This window comes from Schistocerca nitens, chromosome 7 (genome assembly GCF_023898315.1).
Source record: "Schistocerca nitens isolate TAMUIC-IGC-003100 chromosome 7, iqSchNite1.1, whole genome shotgun sequence".
Lineage (NCBI taxonomy): Eukaryota > Metazoa > Arthropoda > Insecta > Orthoptera > Acrididae > Schistocerca > Schistocerca nitens.
In genome coordinates, this window is record NC_064620.1 from 364,789,172 (window position 1) to 364,808,006 (window position 18,835).

Below are 18,835 nucleotides of genomic sequence, written 5' to 3' on the forward strand. Positions count from 1 at the left end.
AGAAGAAACGACTCTTAAAACTAAGTTTTTGAAGGCAGCCACGTGTCGCACTAAGTATTTTTTATGAATCGGTTTTGCTCTTCAAATAAACATGGGCGTCGTCAGAATATACAGGTTAAAGTTTGCTGACGTCACTAAAGATTAAACTGGCTGCACTATAGTACTTGAACTTCCGTTTAAAGTACAGTAGTAAATGACATTTAGTGCTGTCAGTCAATTTTAAACTTTATAGTCTGAAGATTCTCTTGTTCATTTGAAGAACGAAACCGATAAATAAAAAATACTAAGCGCTACTTGTGGTTGTGTTCAAGGACTTCTTTTTGTAGTCTGTGGCAACTAGATCAGAGGATCCTTCTCTGTAGGCTTTTTGTAATGGCGCTGTCCTTTGTTATGTTACTGTGAGTGACTTTGTAGAGCACACTTGCGCCTCCTTGTACGCTTATCACTTTATTTTTGGGGTCGTATTGCACCTTTTCGTTCGTTACATCACATAAATGTTTTAGTACTGTACGTTTCTTTCAGCTAAGCTAATTAAGTCCCATATTCAGGAAATGAACGTCTTTGCCTTCCAGGATAAATTCCTAACAAGCCTGTATCTGCGTCGTGTGGATGATCATGATGAGTGCTTCTACAGAACGCTAATTGCCTAGTTACGGATAAAAATAAGGTAGACGAGCTGGCGGCACAAGGTCTGCTCATCTAAAATAGAATGTAGGGGACCACCGAGTTCGACGACCCCATCGGATGGACTGACGGATCTCTAACAGCGTCGGCCGGCCGATGTGGGCGAGCGGTTCTAGGCGCTTCAGTCTGGAACCGCGTGACCGCTACGGTCGCAGGTTCGAATCCTGCCTCGGGCATGGATGTGTGTGATGTCCTTAGGTTAGTTAGGTTTAAGTAGTTCTAAGCTCTAGGGGACTGATGACCTCAGATGTTAAGTCCCATAGTGATCAGAGCCATTTGAACCATTTTTTCTAACAGCGTCACATGTCGGGCCGGCTGACAGGTTTGGAATCGAGTACAATACAGTAGCGCATAGTCTGGTGATGGGGAACGGTACACAGCCACCACATACTTGGAAATCAAAGTTCGAGGTCTTCCAATAAGATTTTCTCACTAAAAACAGTATTTTTTTGCGGCGTGGGGTGGGGGGGGGGGGGAGAGGTGTCACGGCAGCAGGGGTTGTCCATTACTCTTGTTTGATGCTGTCCGCCACCACCTCCACTCCTGTGTCAACCTCTTGATTTCGGAGTACCACACCCATAGAGTAGCAGTTCCCTGATGTCTTAATGTATGTCCTTTCCCCTATTGCATCTTCTGGTCACATTTTCCATGTATTCTATTCCTTGCCGACTTTGTGGAGGACCACCTCTTTTCGTACCTCATAAGTCCACTTAATTTTGAGCACCCTTCTGTAATATCACATCTGAAACGCTTCGATTTTTCTCTTAGCCGGTTTTACGACATTCCAGTACATAATCCCATAAAGTGTTGTGCCCCGGAAGTACCAAGTGGTAAAGTGCAGCTGCTCATGGAGTCCAGTGTGGGATGTAACCATCGTATGGCAGCGAAACTGGGTACATATGCTAATGCGTTAATGCTGAACCGATTTACGGTTGGAAAAAATTATTTCCAAATTTGGTCACCAGGTGCGAAACTGGTGCTGTACACTTTTTATCATTTGACAAGCGGTGAAGAGTATGGCTACCGAAAAGAGAGACCGTGCGCTGTTAGTGAAACCGTTTTACGTGAACTTCAGCTATTGCAGTGCTGCATTGAGACAGTATCTCTGACTGAAAGATCTGAGGAGAGACCCGATATCATGATTGGTTTAAAGGAGCTGATAGCATTTTACACTGATACCTGTACAAGATCCAAACGGTGCAGCAACTGGAACCTCTTGCTCCTCGGCAACATTCTGATTATGCTCTTCGGTTTATGACACGGATAGAAGTTGACGGCATGTGACCGGGCAATATTCTATGGAGTGACGAGCCACATTTTACATTACAGGGTGCAATGGATACAATGAACTGCCGAATTGGGGATACTGTGAAACCACACGAAGAGTCATTAATTTGACTCTGTTGTTTGGATTAAGAAGCCGCTTTATTTTCGGTCGGCTGTTCTTTGAAGAGAATACACCGAGAGGGTCTGTCATGTGCACCGTGATTTTACTGACACCTCCTCCAACAGCATGTGATTACTGCTTTGGAAGAGCCCAACTGTGTGGAAACCACTGTTTTTATACTAGATGGAGCAATACTTCATGTCGGTCGCCCAGTGAAAGATCTGCTGAATGCAACGTTCCATGAACCTGTTATCTCCAGAGGTGTTCCAGAAGCATGGCATGTAAGATCATCTGACACGAATCCATGTGACTTTCGGCTCTAGGAATATCTAAAAGAACGCGTTTACTACGGACACGTTCGGTCTATATCTGAACTGAAGTTCAATATAGAATACGTTGCTCATATTCCATCAGAATTGCAGCGAGCAACTATTGATCACGTCGTTTTACGGATGCAGCATCTCGTCGACGTTTCTGGTGCTCATGATGAACAAATAGTGTAAGCGGCGGATAATAATAAAATCAACATTATGCCTATCTCATTTGTTTGACCTTTTCTGCTTAGTCCCGTTGCTAATCCATTACATATGGAAACATTTCTACACGTCTTTCTTGCATTCACAGCGCCTGATTTACACCTGTTGGCCAAAATTGTCTATTAACGCATTAGAATATCTAGTCAGTTTCGCTGCCATACGGTAATTGAGGAGCACAAGGGACATCTGTGAATAGTTGCACTTTAATTATAATTACCCGGTACATACTCAGGAACTTCTGTTTGAAATAGAGGGTTTTTTGGATACTAGAAGAGTCTTTCAGCAAGGAAAGCTATCTTTCACTGTGCTAGTCTGCTTCTTATATACTTAAATGCTTATTTGACATTATAATAATGATGTCATAGTCACTGTACATAAAAAAATTTGTGTCATTTAACAAAAGGGGTTACATTACCGGTATCAACGAACTACGTCGTAATTTTCAAATGTAAAACATCAGTTGGAGAATAGATATTGGGAATTATGACCATACATTGCCATTATACATTCTCCAACTGACATTTTACATTGGAAAATGACGACGTAGTTAGTTGAAACCGGTAATGTAATCCCTTTTTTTAAAGGAAAAAAAATGTTCTGTGACTATGGCTTCGCTATTGTAGTGTCAAATAAACATTTAAATTATATTTTGGTCACACTCCTTTCGACTATGACGTCGGAATATGGGATCTTATATACTTCTTATTTCGTCCATCATGCATTGTTTTGCTTCCAAGGTAGTGGAATGCTTTCAGCTCATCTATTACGTGGTCCAAAATTTTGAAGTAAAATTAATCGCTAATCTCATTTCTTTAGATTTCACGTTAAAATTTCTTCCTGTTTGATCAATGTAAAGGCTGTTACATATGTCACGTGTGATCTCACGTTAAAGAACACGTTAGAGAGGGCGACTGTAATCAGTCGAGCTTCTTTCTACACTTGAAAAATCAAAATAACACTATTGATACGATCGAAAATGCACTCCACATTCCGCACATAATACATAAAGGTTCCGCAGTGAACATTCTTGAAAAATTAGGTATCTATATATACCCGAGAAAATACCCACATGGAATATTAAACGGATATACAGAATTTAGACACAAGTATTACCTCAAAAACTTAATGAACTGTTAGAACACGAAAATAGATAAATCGGAAGAAACATATGCAACAATCAAAGACAATGGTAAGAAATTTTATTAATAAAATAATATCGTAGTTAATCTGCACAGTCTGTAAACATATAGCGTCGTAAGAGTGGAACTGTCAGACTACTGTCACATCGTAATTAACATTTTATTTTCAACATATTGACATCATTTATCATCTTATTAAGACAGTAACAGTAATAAGACAGTCCACTAACGACGTAATTATGGACGTCACATCAGTCTAGACGTGAGTACAATAAAGCTACTTTAATGTAACTGAGATTGACATCCATACATGTTCACACCAAAATTGTAATCTCATATACTTGAAAATGGCGATAAAGCCGAAACAGTCTGTCGTAAATGAAGATTGCTTATTATAAGCAGCTATTTGATGCATGTAGTCTAATAATGTTCAATAGTCAACGTACTAGAAGAGATTTGCACGGGATTCACTTAAGGTGCACAACAGCCGCGCTGCGGGTGATGAATAGATACGTGAAGTATCGCACGAAAAGAAGACCTACAGTGTCTTAAGGTAGAAACACGGCGGCGCTGTGTGTTTGGGGGGGGGGGGGGGGGGGCGCTTCGCCGCCGGGCTACGATTACAACGGAGGATCCCCGTGACCCCTTATTGTTCTGCGTTGCGCAGTGCTGGGCCTGGGCTTTGGCGGACTGATAGCAGCCGTGTCACGTCACGCTGGCCTTCAGTGGCTGATAGCAGCTCCTGTCAGCTGTCCCGTTGCGCGCCGCGGGCCCCGAGTTCGACATTTTACACGATGAAGGCGCGCACTTGTTGCCTGAATACACTTTCAGTTTATTGTGATCATTTTTCAACAGTTACGTCTGCAACAACTGGGCAACGTGAGACTGGACCGCTAATGAGTGTTGTGGTCCTGAGTGATCTGGAGCAGAGCTTCTCAAACTTTTTTTGTACGCGATCTCTTTCGCATAGGTGCATTTCTTCGCGACCTCCACACTCTTTTTATAAATGTAATTAGCACTAATACCGAGTACAAACAACTGACGCACTAGTTTCTATGCGTGTCCTTCTGCTTGTAGAAGTATTACATTGACCATCTGTGCTAAAACCCCGATCGAGTAAATTCCGAAGATCTGACGATATTTGATCAATTATTAACGCATGATATGCTTAACCATACCAAAGGCAAACTTATTATCAACAATAAGGTGGTCTGTGCATCAAATTTCAAATGAGTAATTTTCCACGTATTTTCAAATGTTTCATTTCTTCATAAAACACTAAATTTTGTTTTTATCGTTCACGTCCTCCCACTGCAGAACGAATATCAGACACAATGAGGAAAAGGTGGTGTAATCTGTGGACACCTAAAAAAGGATAGATGACAAAAAAAAAGAATTTGTGTCCCAAAAATATCAGTGACGTGGATCAAAGAAGTGGTGGGTGACCCGAGGAAAATGGAAGTAACAGAAGAAGAAATAAAAGAAAAAGAAAAGTTGAGAAGAAAAATAGAAAAGACATGTCAGTAGGGACGAAAGAAAGAAGATAAAAGATTAGGGAAAGAACTGAAAACTACTGGAAAGAATGAAAGTAGATAAGAAAATCTCATGTCATCCTTAGTAGTCCAAATCCATAAAAATAAATTACTACAGTGTTGTCTGTCTGTGTCTTGCGAAATGATCACGACTAGAACGTTAGAGAAATTACGGATCATACTCAGCTTTACCGACAGTCAGTTTTCCCACACGCCTTTCATGAATGGAACAGGGGGGAGATAGTGGTACCAGATGTACCGTCCGCCAAATACCGCAATGGCTTGCGTAGGATAGATGTAGATGTGGACAGTATTGTCAAATAGGATGAATCTTCGTGAAAAATAGTTTATTTTAAAGTAGAATAACCTGAGTATGTAATATCAAGTTTTCGCTGTGACCGAAGTTTCAGTGAGGCCAACGCTCACATACAGTTTTCGTCTAAGGAACGGATGAACGTCGTCTGCAAGCAACAATGTTGCCTTGTCTCGGAAAGATAGAATTCTAATTTTTGGAGTTTTCGAAGTGAAAATTATAAAGTTCTGTCTGGAACCTGCATACTGTGTTGCTTAAAATCCATTGTTTTTCGAGACCAGGTACAAGTTATGGATAATGCGCATGTTATTTGCATGCGGCTTCCGGTATTTATAACGAGGCTTGCTACAGTTTGTCATTTGATGCGCAGGACGTTACGTTTATTCAGACCTACCATCCGGAACTCCTGTGGTAGTGGTTTGCGACGTTCCATATTTTAAGGAAAGTTACCACGTATCAGACATACTGACGGAAAAAAATCGCAAGACTAAGAAGGAATCGTATTGACATAAACGAAAGTTGGTAGTCGTGTTTCTACGTCTGATGGATGATGTCCTTTCATATTTCGAACCAGTCTCATAAGAATGGCGCTAGTAGTACTTCTGTGAGGATGCAAATCAGGTTTGCTGTAAATGTGCGCTCTATCGGTCGTGAATGTTAGTTACCTTTGAGATTGTACGTGGTGAGTTGATGTTAGTGAAGACGCCTTAAACAACACCTCACTGAGTTTGAATGAGGTCGTGTAATAGAGGTACGAGAAGCTGGATGTTACTTCTGCGATATTGCAGAAAGGCTTGACAGGAATGTAGACACTGTACATGATTGCTGGCATTAGTGGCCATGATAATGTACAGTAGCAAAAAGACCAAGCCCCGGACGACCACGTGGTACTACCGAGAGCGAAGACCACCGTGTTCGGCGTATGGCTCTGGCGCATCACACAGTACCTGCAGCAGCAATTTGAGCAGCAGTTGTCACTACTGTGACAACCAATTGTTACAAATCGGTTACTTCAAGGACAGCTCCGAGCGAAACGTCCTATAGCGTGCATCCCACATCACGGCCATTTGCATCTGCAGTGGAGTCAAACGACAGTTCAGTGGAGGGCACGGTGGAGGTATTTTGTGTTGTATGATGAAAGCTTGTTCTACCTTGGTGTCATTGACGGCCGTGTGTTGGTTACGATGGGACCAGTTGAGGGCCTGCAGCCAAACTGTCTGTTCGCTACACACATTGGACCTATACCTGTAGTCTTTGTCGGTGGTGTGGTTTCGAATAACAGCAGGAATACTCTCGTGGTTTTCCCACGCACCCTGCCTGCAAATTTATACTCCAATCTGGTGATTCGACCTGTTGTGCTGCCATCCATGAACAACATTCAGAGGGTATTTTCCAACAGGATAACGCTCTATCACATATCGCTGTTGTAACCCAACATGCTCTACAGAGTGTAGACATGCTGTCTTGCCCTGCTCAGTCAACAGATCTCTCTCCAGTCGATTTCATATGAGACATCATCGGACGACAACTCCAGCGTCGTCCACAAACAGCATTAACCATCCATATATTGACCGACCAGGTGCAACAGGCAGGGAACACCATCGCAAAAACTGACATGCAGCATCTCTGCAACACAATGCATGTGCGTTTTGCGTTCAACAGTCTGGCGGTTACACCGGTCATTAATGTACCAGTATTTCATATTTGGAATGATTTATCTCGTGCTTACATTAGCCTGTGGTCTTGCAATGTTTTAGCACTTAAATATGGCACCTAGACAAATGTATACCAGAAATCTCTTTACTGCCGATTATTTTTTCGGTGCTGCAATTTTCTTCCGTCAGTGTAGTTTTGCAGCAATTTTGGGTCGGTTTGGTCTGGTTTCAGCCGGCAGTGCAACGTATACCAGGAGTAAACAGCTGCATTTTAGATTAGCGCTCTGCGCCGGCCACCCGATATCGTTCTCTCTAATTTCGTCCACCTCGTCTCCTCCACCCATCCTCCCACCATTTCTAATCAGAAGTCACCGTCTGCTCTTCTTCCTGTCTTTCCTCCCCTCCATTAGCACACGCCTCTCTCCGTCCCATCAATGGAAAACACTATTTTACTCAGAGAATGCCAACGGACTGTTCCTATCACATTGTCATTTAAGGACAATATTGCTTGATGACCACGACAGTCTGCGCATTGCAGACATAAGTGTCTTGATTGTCAGTCATATTTCGGAAACCGGTGCCAGTCTTATTGTAGCGATTCACTGATAAAATCTATACAGTGCAGCACTCATTCTGGTGTTTCGATAAACTAGGAAGGTAATGAAGTGTTCGGCGAGTTGATTTCCACAGCATGCATTTACTTATTAACTCGACGTTTAGCGTATCACGCAAGCGAGCTGTAAAAGAAAGCACGTGGAGTTGAGTAGTGAGTAATTCCAAGACTTTTCTCCGACATACGTGAGGCGTGGAGAAGCCACAACCGCAGCGCTGTCTAGTCTCCTGACAAAGAGAGGGATGGTAGTTAAATTTAATTTACATTTCCAACCTTAGAGTCAGGTTGCTTCCCAAATTATGAATCATATGACATCAGTCGAATTATTAATTAGGAATTCAATAAAATTACTTACCGTAAACTTGGTATACTTTGACCAACTTCCAGATTCAAATGTGATTATCATGATTGTTTTTTAACTTCTGTGATATTTATGTTAGTGAACATAGCGGCTTGTATCAAAGAACTACATACTAATTAGTACAACACATTTTCTAAAATGCAGAGGAAGTAATGGAAGAAATGGTGGTGGTCAAAGTTAGCATGGATTTGGAAATACATTGACCGGCCTATACTTCTACCAAAGCTATCAGCTACCATTCCACTTGCGGACAGTTGTTAAAAGACACATTGATACTGACCACCGAGAAATAAAAACATAGCTTTAATGTTTTCTAAGTGTTTTGTTAAGCATCATAAGAGAAAAAAACGTACTACGGTACAGAAATCAAAAGTTGTAATCCATCACCAAAATTATAAATGTAATGAAAGATGCTAGGATGGAGTACCACACACGTATCTTCAAATTTGGCTGTGCATAATACCTTCAGTTTCATCCACCTTAATCCTAAATCCTCGTTTCAGCTACAATTAAGTTTATCACAAATGGCTCCAAGCACTATGGGACTTAACATCTGAGGTCATCAGTCACCTAGACTTAGAACTACTTAAACCTAACTAACCTAAGGACATCACACACAGCCATGCCCGAGGCAGGATTCGAACCTGCGACCGTAGCAGCAGCAGCGCGGTTCTGGATTGAAGCGCCTACAACCGCTCGGCCACAGCGGCCAGCTAACGTTATCCATTCTTCATTTATCGAAATGGTATCTGGCACTTACGGCCAAACAGACTTCATTCCTTGTTTCCGGAGGTATTTCACATTATATGTTATATCCGAATCACTGGCTGAACCACAACAGCTTGCAGTTTCAGCAATATATGATTGACATTTGTTTTCCTTAGTTACAGGCATATCAATAATTACAAATGAGCCTTTGTCTATATGCCGACTGTTAATGTGTGTATTCCTTAATTTTACACTGTCATTGCCGTAATTAGCGTTCAATAAATTATGTATCTGTAATCGTGGGGTAACAAAGACCAGTGATCAAAGTAACCCCGAAACAGAAGTATCATGCACATGACCTCAGAATTCGTGATATAGTGGCACATATGTACATGCGAACAAAAAACTAATCAGCGGTTTGTTCTGAGAATTAATCGAGTAACATACATGATGTAATTGAAAACACGGGTCGCTTTGCAGTTAAATGATATCGGTGGATTTTGCGCAACCAGTTCTTAATACACCTTTTCGTATACGATAAAATTCGCAACAGGTTCGTCTACTGTTGCGCAAGAAAATCGACACTACATGGTGCCATTTAGCGTATATTGAAGTAACTTTCCCACCAAAGAGTATATACTGAACACCCAATTGAGAGCCAGCAGAGCGCTGGTAAACTTTTGGTGTATGAGTGGTCAAAGTAACCACGGCGGTCAAGGTATACCCGGTTGAACAGGGAACTATCGACTGGTGTGGGTGTAGAAATTTTCTTTACCACAGTTTAATTATTGTTAATTATGGACACGACACTGCTGCGCCATCGCGCAAGCATACAAGACTTACACACTTTCGCAGATTTGGCGCCACATCAGTCCCTCCAACTGCTGATCCGGGAAACGGGGCCGGAACAGATTGTAACTGTTATCGCATGTTAGATTGTTCGCAGGAACTTCTTTCTGCCGGCGGACGCCCTTTGTGGGGCGCATCCGAGTTGAGAAAAGTGCCGAGAGCCACTTTCACGCTCATGATGTTGCAGTTCTAGGTTGGAGTCACTTTCTGGTGGCACTAAAGCGAATGTTGCTACCATTTTCGGTATCTGTGTGTTTACTTTCGTTACGTGGTAGCAGCCATTGACCGAGCAGCTAGGTTTAGTGCCGCAGTTTTTGAATAAATCGCTCGCGATAACTTCGGTCACGATTTTGCTAACGGTGCAACCTTTTGTATATCTATTGTCGGGCGTGGCGACTTCTTCCACGCTGACGCGGTAAGCTAGTCGTCCTATCCCTGTCTGGGCATTTGTTCCAACGCGGATCTCTGGCTGGACGCATTTTCAATGTTCCATTCCTGTGTTAAGTGGCATTTTATTGTTTTGTCTTGAACTGCAGCAAGATATTTTCGAGCCACGTTATTTTAGAAATAACTATTCTTAGTGGCTCAGTCTTGTATAGCATGTAAGAAGGTAGCTCTCATTTCAAACATTTCGTTTTGGTGAACATATCTAATTTTTGTTTCAGTGAATATATCTAATTTATATATCATTCTGTCTGTTTGTTGATCTTAAGCGTTCCTGTGTTTTGATAAATCATCCTCATATCCTACCAAGGATTAGGCTATATTTAGATTAAAGTTCAGTCTTGATCACGTTATGTCTGTTTTAATGAGTAACCGGTTTCGGTTTTTTTCTATAAAACCATCATCAGATCAGTTGACTGCACAGCAGCAAGGAGAGCTCCACCTACCAACCCAAGGGAGCCAATGGGTCTGATGATGGTTTTATAGAAAAAAAACCGAAACCGGTTACTCATTAAAACAGACATAACGTGATCAAGACTGAACTTTAATCTAAATATAACAATTAATTGATCACTGTATTCCAAAAATGTTTACCAAAATTGTGCAAGGATTAGGCGTTTTCACCCGTTCTGGTTTCCATCCGTCTCTTACAAGGTTTCTCTTTCCAGTCGGCCTTTTTCATTATCTGTTTCGCAGTCAATTTTGTGTCATTATATCAACATGATCCTTCAATTTCATTCTGTTCTCCTCTACCTTGTCAGTAACTGAAAAGATTTCTAACTCACATCTTATCGTTTCATTCTTTATTTTATACATTTTATTGCAACCTCTTACATATCTCATGAACTTCGTATCGGCTGCCTTTTTTCTCTACCGTCTGTGATTCGGAACCATATATAAGAGTACGAGAGGCCATAACTTTATAGAATTTCATTTGTGTTTCCTTTCTTGTTTTCTTCCCAAAGTTCTTCCAATTGTTCCGCCCAAAATTTTTGTCGCAAACGAGTAATTTTCGTTTAGTTATCAAAATCTCTTCTACACGTGAAGCAGCTCGATGCCACCACAGTTGAGAGAACAGCAGAATGGCAAGTGGAATGACCCAGCTAAGAGGGAATCAGCGGCAGGCAGTTCACACATTTCTTTTGGAGTCACACCATGACCATGTCCAATAAGGTTCAGCATCTATAAGTGGAAGAAACCAGACAGCGTAGTATTGAAGGAACCATCCCATCACTCGGCTACAGTTTAGGGAAAACATGACAAACGTGTGTGCAGATGGCCAGACGAGGAATCGAGTGAATGTTATCTCCTGACTGGGGTTCATATTATTGACATTTTGCTTCTATAAATTATATTACAGCTTTGTAGCATCGTGGTGATGAACATCGATCCTATCGCCAGAAACAACGCTGGATATTTCGAAAGTAGCGCGCCGTATTTAGGTTTGTTTATTTTGGACAGTACTTTTCCGCTCGGTCTAATCTTTTACGTTGTCTCTCGCCTCCGTTCGCCTGATCGTTTGCCGGTCATTGGACAGATATCAAAGTTGCTGACATTAATTGGAGTCTATCGGCGCACGCTGCGAAAACAGGCCAAACGTTGGCCGTTCAAGTTCGTGGCACTGCCTGCTCACGTGATACGCTGCTTCTTGTTTTGTTTTTTTTCCTTCACCAAGTGATCAGAAGGCGCCACGCCGAAACTGTCAGTTGCCATGTTTGCAATATTCACTTCCTCTGTAATCAGGTAGTTGGTTAGACCATTCTGATTTGCATTTGCAAGCCAAGGTTTGCAAACGTTATAAGACCCGGAAAAATTTAATTACCTCACCTAATAGAACTGTTTTGTAGAACACCCGGTGGCACTGTGATCACTTCCTCGCACAAGTATTTGAAAAACAGACTGTAAAATAGACTGTTCGCTTTTACGGAGCGAGGTCGCGCAGTGGTTAGCAAACCGGACTCACATTTGGGAGGACAACGGTTCAAATCCGCGTCCGACAATCCAGAATTACATTTTTCGTGACCTTCCTAAACTTCTCCAGGCAGAAAGCGGGAGGTTTCCTTCGAAGGGGCACGGCCGACGTCCTTCCCTATCCGTAAGCAAAAACAATCCAAACAATGACCTCGTTGTCAACTGAGAGCTAAACTCTGATCTTCCTTCCTTTCCTTTGTTGATTTTAGTTTCACTGGAAATCTTTAAGATTACGTTGTTCGCTTTTGCCCACTCAGAGTTACAACCAAGTTACGGCTATGGGTGTCCAACTTATTGTCATAGCATCATTAATTACCGGCGTGACATCGTATTCCAAAGAGGGATCAAAAAAATTAAGAACAAATAAATATGTCAAGTGATCCTGTAATCCATCCCCTTCTCTAAGAGACAAGTTGGCGTTTGTTGCACGAAATTGTCCATGGCCGTTAATTTCGTTATGGAACGAACAGCGAAGTTTAAATATTCGACGAGAAGACTCTAACTCTGATCAATCTCTGCTTTTTTCTCGGCGTTGTTTTCGATCCCGGGGGATTCACACGATACAGTTCTCCGACCATCGGCAGTATTTAGTTCTGCGGTCCAGGGCCGGTTCGAGAACATTTTTCCACACAAGGGGCTTTCCATGTGGTGCCACCCCCTCCTCCCCCCCCCCCCTCAGTCTTTCCCTCGCACACCACCACCCCTTTCAGTTTTCGCTACTATCTGTGATACACACTGTATAACGTGCACGTCTGTGGGGCCCTCTCAGCTTATGTCGCTTGGGCCTTAAATCGCTCTGTTGTGACTATGGACAGCAACGCAATTCAGGTTGAGAAAGAAGAACTCGTAGGTCATGTGAAATTCATAACCTTTGTTCTGAACTTATTCATATTCTAACTATAATAAGTATCGGTATCCGCGCAGGATTCGTTCAAATGTATATGAGTTGATACAGAAAAAGATACACAAGGCTGGTCGGTGTACTAGCATGTGGCTTTCTACTTTCGTGGATTGATATTCAGTACGTTACACCAGGCGAAAATGTCAATGCAAAAACTGGAATTGTACCAGTTGTTATTTAGTTAGTTTGGCCTTGGGGCTGTACAGAAATGAGCGCTCTGCACTGCATATAATGAAATGGAGAACGGGTGCTAAAAAAATTCTGGATGTGAGGTCCGCCAGTTATGCAAAACACTGTTATTCTCAGTACCCAAACGTGTTTCGGCACCACTGTGCCATCATCAGTGGGTTTTCGTTTTTATTTATTCTGCAATGTGAACATTTTTGTTAAATGATTATAAAACTATGTGCATTTTTAGTTCAAACAACAGATCGTTTCTTTTTGTAAGTACCTTTACATTTGGTGTGCATGAATTTTCTGGATCACTTTTGTGTTAATTACTACAGGGAGCTTGTCATCTGCAACGAAACGATGTTGATGAGAAAATTTTTTGCTGGGCGTTAACCTATCTTCTAGAATGTAATTTACTTTTATGCGATGTTTCCGCACCTATTTTCGTATTTACTTACGTTTTCGTGTGGCAAGCACTCCCATTCTCCGCATCATGCTGAGATGTTGTGATGCAAACGTAACTATAACAAGTATTTTCTACAAATAACGTAGTAAAACACTTTCCACTATACCAGAACACAGTGTGATTGTGGTTTGTTATGTGTCCCACCCAATAAGTGTTCATTTGTTCACCAGACAGTTCGGCGCCAAATTTGAATTTTGTTTGCATTTTATCTTTGTGTGTGTGTGTGTGTGTGTGTGTGTGTGTGTGTGTGTGTGTAGGCTTTATCTCTTTGTGCTGTTTTTATTTGGAAAGTTCCTTTAATGTGTTAAATAGTGTGCCCTTGCAGAGTGTAGTGTATTCGTTCAAGACCTGTTTTCCTTCTGCTATTGCCTTTTGTATATGGAAGTTTTCCTCAATGGTCAGTTTGCTCTATAGGCTGTGGCTGGGTTTTAGTATTCTTAAGTCTGTTTCTATTGTGGTTGGGTGGTGATCGTTGGCTACAAGGTGGTCAGCAAATGTGCTATGGGAGCTGTTGCTTTTTAAAGGTCTGAGATGTTCCGAATATCTTGTTTTGAAGTTTCTGCATGTTTGGCCAATACAAGGAGCTGCAAATCAACGAGACGGTTACGAAAGTTCGTAAGGCACTTGACTCAAAATATAAGCTACACAGCAAGCTTTGGGTGTCATCGCCGATTCCTACTGCTACATATCGTTGCTGCTGTGAGAAACTTAAGACACAATTCAGGAGAAGATTATATCTCCTTTCAGCATGACCTATTCCCATTTTCCTAAAATTTTTATCCGAATGTGCAAACGTTTCCCACATTGCAGCAATAAACAGTTTCTTTCTCCAACTAAGTCGTCCTTCGGAACTGTCATCCAGCGTTCAGCACAAGAGAAATTTAGACTTGAAGCATTTCGGCAGGCACCAGCCAGTAAAACATCAAACTTTTCAACAGTGTGATAGTAAAGTGACGAAAGAAATATGCGGTATTTAAGTGCAGTGAGGCACTGAGCGACTCAACGGCGACAGATGAAAATTTGCGACGAACCGGGAGTCGAACCCGGATTTCGTGCGAGCGGTCCCCTTGACTGTCTTGTCCATCCGAGCACGACCCCCGTCCGACCCAAATCTCCGTATGTCCGTATGCCACGGACTATAGAGTAGCACCCTCTATCCATTAATCCAGCCTAACTGTATTTACCCGAGGGTTCGGACACTGTTGTGCATCCGTACTGAAATATTGCGAGGCCGTCCCTATATAATTGATAGTACTACGCTCAAAAAATCTTTCTGGTGATCAGTATACACTAATGCTTGTGTAAATTGTAATATCCGTGAAGAATGACCCGAATGCATCCAAACCCAGACAGAACAATGTACCAGCATCCAGTTACTGAGATGGCGTGCGCACCGGACTCACAACGCCCAGATCATTCAGTGAAATACCATCAAAGCAAATAGAAAGAAAAAACCAGGGTGCTTCGTCACAAAAAATGGTGCAGTATGTGCTTCAGAGCGAATTCGAAACGGGAATAGAATAATCAGTCGTCCCTCACACTCACTTTTCTCGTACAGTGCGACAGCGATGCTTGTATGATAGGACAGGACTGTACACGGGACGAGGGAATACTGGATGGAGCAATGGGACCGTGGCATATCGTGAAATGGAATGGAATAAAATTTTTATTTATTAAATCTCGGCCTCCTGAGTCCAATAGAACGAAGTGAAACAGCCGTTCTGGGAGAACAGATTTGTGGAAATTACCAATATTCGTTGGTTGGTTGATTTGGAGGAGGGGACCAAACAGCGAGTTCATCGGTCCCGTCAGATTAGGGAAGGAAGTCGGCCGTGCCCTTTCGTCGGAATCATCCCAACATTTACCCGAAGGGATTTAGGCTCTGAGCACTATGCGACTTCTGTGGTCATCAGTCGCCTAGCACTTAGAACTAATTAAACCTAACTAACCTAAGAACATCGCGGTGGTCTAGCGGTTCTGGCGCTGCAGTCCGGAACCGCGGGACTGCTGCGGTCGCAGGTTCGAATCCTGCCTCGGGCATGGGTGTGTGTGATGTCCTTAGGTTAGTTAGGTTTAAGTAGTTCTAAGTTCTAGGGGACTTATGACCTAAGATGTTGAGTCCCATAGTGCTCAGAGCCATTTGAACCATTAAGAACATCACACACATCCATGCCCGAGGCAGGATTCGAACCTGCGACCGTAGCGGTCGCTCGGTTCCAGACTGTAGCGCCTAGAACCACACGGCCACTCGGGCCGGCGGGATTTAGGAAAATCACCGAAAACCTAAATCAGGATGGCCGGACACGGGTTAGAACCGTCGTCCTCCCGAATGCGAGTCCAGTGTATTAACCACTGCTCCACCTCGCTCGGTATATTGCCAAGGGAATGAGATACTACTAAGCATAAATCCTAAGAATTAAGAACTGACCGGCCTTTACCGGCTTTAAGATTAAAACAACCATCATACGTCGTGGCCTACGCAATAAATGGTTCTGAAAGATATTCAGATAGTGACTTCGATTATCTTTCTGCTAGTCTATACAACTGATAATACAAAACATGGAGCAAAACCGAGATAATTATTAAATGTAAAAAAAAAATTGTTTTATTACTGGTTTGTTAACACGTCGCTTCACCAACCATTGCAAAAATGTGGACATATCGCTTCACCAACCATTGCAAAAATTTGGACTCAACAGACTTTTTCATCAGTAATATTCCTATGAAGAACCATTTAAAATTATGGAATAATACTCAGTTTAATATCTGTAAACTCGATGAGTGAGAATAAAATCCCTCCATATTCGTACAGTTGATCTCACTTATTGCATACCTACAGTTTTTAATCCATTGCTTTATCTGTGTAAAACCCGAAGAATTCATTGAACTCAGGCCCGAGTGATACTGTCTAATGAACTCGATGCCGACGGGACTCTAAACTCTAATCTTCCTTACTTCCTTGCCGAGTGACGAAAACCGTTGGAAGAGTCGGCGTCTCTCATGGTGCATAACACTATGGGATCTACCAACATCTTTTTGTACACTGAACACGTTCATTTCACAACTCTCGCGGTTAACGGTTTGATACGTTACTCACGCATTATCGATTGTTGGTTATTTCGCTAAGCTTATGAACCAAATCATCTATTTTGGTGCTTAACTTTTGCCGCGCTGACTTTCAGATCTCGATGTTCGTGCGAGGACCGTCCCGTTCGTAAGGAATGCAACCGACACAGTACATCGGGCTCGTTTTCGATGACCTGCTCGCCGCGAGACACAGTGCAAACACTATACAAGCATTTATGGCCCCTTCTTTATTGACAGTGACAGTAATTTCCGTCTTCTCGAACTACTCTTGGGCGACGTATTGCCGTCGGGCTACGTCGTGAATCATCAGTAGAGCCCAGATGTTAGGACAAAAAAAAAAAAAAACAGTGAAATATGCAAGCATTTATGACCTAAAACTTATAAAAATGTGACCTTAAAATATAACTCTATAGATTTTATTTAAAATGTCCTTGTTGATTTTTTTATGCACCGTGCAGTACAGAATTCATTTCTGAAGAAATTGTGAGTGTAGTAATTTATTTTTGTAGTTTTTTTTTAAACTAACTAGCACTTGGTTTTGAAATGTGTGCATTGGTATGGGAAAAAAGCGCAAAGTACATTCACAACAATGACACGTATCCGAACAATAAAACCGCGTTTTTACTACTGCACACCACTTGCTTAAAGTATTCCCAATTTGTTAAAACGTTCTATCAATTTTCAGTTTCTCAATGAATGCACTGGCGCACAGGGTGCATTTTCAGGTTTTCTGTTTTCAGAGATCTACGTTCGTCGCCGAAGACAGTTTTCTGTCTGGAATAGCTCCTCTCCACATCACAGGAGGAGCGTATTTGAAGGCGGCGAGGTCACTGGAGCTCCAGCTTTGGTTCACTGTTTTCAAATGTTGTGGAATTCCCAGAAAGACTCACTTATTTTGTACGTTGTAGAATATCCATGTTTCCGCTGTAGAACAGTTTGCAGTTTGTTGTTCACTTTGTCTGCCACGAGCTCGACCCAACTCAGTCTACACTTGTTACACAACACCTAGGGCATCACACAGTTGAGCAGCATCACGTTCCAGTCGTGTGATGGCTTTCGACACCACTGAAAAGTTGGTTTTCGTGTATGCAAAGTGTACAGACGTGGTATCTGTGAAGACCTCTTTTACAGACTTGAGAACACTTAATTAACCGCGCGACCGCTACGGTCGCAGGTTCGAATCCTGCCTCGGGCATTGATGTGTGTGATGTCCTTACGTTAGTTAGGTTTAAGTAGTTCTGAGTTCTAGGGGACTGATGACCTCAGAAGTTAAGTCCCATAGTGCTCAGAGCCATTTGAACCATTTGAACACTTAATTCATCGCTATCAAGCTTGCAAAATGCTGTCCTCATTTTGGTGTCTTTGGTGCAATAATACTCAGCAGCATTAAGCCAAGACCCTCATCGTGTAAGAACAGGATGAGGCGCAGGGACAGAGAAGACGCTTGTTCCTTGTATTCTGCAGCCGTAACGGAGCTTTAAAATTGATTTTCTTGCCACAGGAAACTAAGTTGTCCACATCGGGGTAATCTGATCGCATCTCTTCTGCAACTCTGTGTAACGGATTGGCATGTTTTTATTCTTGTGTTTGTGGCAAAAGCAGGCCGAAATATGCATAGTAAAAACAGATTTTGTACACGACACTGTCTGGATTCGTGTACAAATTAGTGTAAAGTTCACCTTAAAGCTCAAGAAGAAACCATGAGTTGTTAAAATCCGGGCCCTACTCTTCACGTATGGGATATCCGCCATACTAGGAGTGTGGCCGTAATTGGCCTCAAAGATCCATCTACAGTAATTTTCTCGAAGCTGGAACATGATTGTGGCTGTCGTCCTGTCAGCGTCGATATTCTATCGACTTCTGCTGATGTCTAGACTGAGATCACGCTTACCGTTATCTCAGTTTCCATTATTTAGAAATAACCACCGACTCAAACTGCTATGAGTACACGAAAGCCTTCGCAGGTGTGCTGAATGATAAAATGTTACGTCCTACGACGAGTCGTACAATGTCAGCCA

General features: G+C 42.2%; 1 protein-coding gene across 6 annotated transcripts in view; it reads left to right on the top strand.

Annotated features, from left to right (window-relative positions):
* Nucleotides 1-18,835, top strand: part of LOC126195282 (proton-coupled amino acid transporter-like protein pathetic) — a 269,764-nt gene that overhangs the window by 141,795 nt on the left and 109,134 nt on the right. The window contains exon 1 of one of the 6 annotated variants that reach the window (XM_049933829.1): nucleotides 10,060-10,192. The exons of the other annotated variants lie outside the window; for them this stretch is intronic. The gene's annotated coding sequence lies outside the window, so the exon portion shown is untranslated. Of the gene's footprint in view, nucleotides 1-10,059; nucleotides 10,193-18,835 lie in introns of those variants that run through there. 6 annotated transcript variants of the gene reach the window in all.